General features: G+C 41.0%; 1 non-coding gene across 1 annotated transcript; it reads left to right on the forward strand.

Moving 5' to 3' along the window:
- Window positions 1-778: 778 nt before the first annotated feature.
- LOC136125234 (U6 spliceosomal RNA) lies at window positions 779-885 on the forward strand. Its single transcript, XR_010656002.1, has one exon. It is a non-coding gene; the product is annotated as a U6 spliceosomal RNA (small nuclear RNA).
- Window positions 886-1,296: the final 411 nt, after the last annotated feature.

Consider the following 1,296-nt stretch of genomic DNA (forward strand, 5'->3'; position numbering starts at 1 on the left):
GTTCTACGACGTGACATTTCTTGTCATTGCACATACACAGTACTGCTTAGTTGTAATCGATGTGTTCATTCTAGTTGGGGTTCTGGTTTTATTTTTAGGATTGTTTCGAACAGACCTTTCCCTATTTACAATTTTAATATCAGTATTATTCATCTAATTATCTATCTATCTATCTAATCTCGGAATTTATTTAACTATTTCCTAATTGTTGGTCATTTGAGTAATTTTCAATTCTTCATTATTACACATGGTCTATTTTTAATCGCATACAGACGCCTACCCGTCACCTAACACATTCTTGGCTTGGCTCCCTCTACTGTCAGTTGATATATACCCAAGAAATGCCAACTCATTTTATTATTAGCCTGAGCAAAACAGAATTAGGAAGGAACTACAAATGTTTTATTTTGAAAATCAGACTGTGCATTTACAAGATGGTTTGCGAATGATTTCCTTTGGGAGAAGGGAACTCTGGATCCTGGCACCACAGCTTTAATCTCCCAGGGAAGAAGAGTGATGACCAGGGATTTTATACGTTTATCAAACATTTATTGACCTCCAAGACACCAATTCCAGGCTGGGGAAGAAAGGTGTAATCCTTACCCTCAGTGAGCTTACTGGTTAATAAATGATCTAGACCAGTGGGACTTCCCTGGCAGTCCCATGATTAGGATTTGGTGCTGCCACTGCAGGGGGCACCGGCTCGATCCCTTGTGGGGTAACCAAGATCCCACATGCCACGTGGCCAAAAAAACAGAAAACAAAGAAAGAGGATCGAGTGCTCGCTTCAGCAGCACATACACTAAAATTGGAACGATACAGAGAAGATTAGCATAGCCCCTGCACAAAGATGACACGCAAATTCGTGAAGCATTCCATATTTTTAAGATGTGGCATATATATACAATGGAATATTACTCAGCCATAAAAAGAAATGAAATTGAGTTATTTGTAGTGAGGTGGATGGACCTAGAGTCTGTCATACAGAGTGAAGTAAATCAGAAAGAGAAAAACAAATACCGTATGCTAACACATATATATGGAATCTAAAAAAACAAAGGATCGAGACCAGCAGTGGCAATGCTCATGGCAAAGGCAACGACAACACAGTGTGACAAGTGTTGCCAGAGCAGTCAATTCAAGTCACACACACAAGGAAGCGACAATAGTCTTGTTGGGGGTCCTAGAAGGAAGGGTCACAGAAACTGAGGCCCGAGGACCAGTGGGCATTGGCCTGGAGAGTAGTAGTCCAAGCACGGGAAACAGTGTTTACAGAAGCCCAAAGGAGAGAGAGGA

Source organism: Phocoena phocoena, chromosome 6, assembly GCF_963924675.1.
Source record: "Phocoena phocoena chromosome 6, mPhoPho1.1, whole genome shotgun sequence".
In the NCBI taxonomy this organism is placed as follows: Eukaryota; Metazoa; Chordata; class Mammalia; order Artiodactyla; family Phocoenidae; genus Phocoena; species Phocoena phocoena.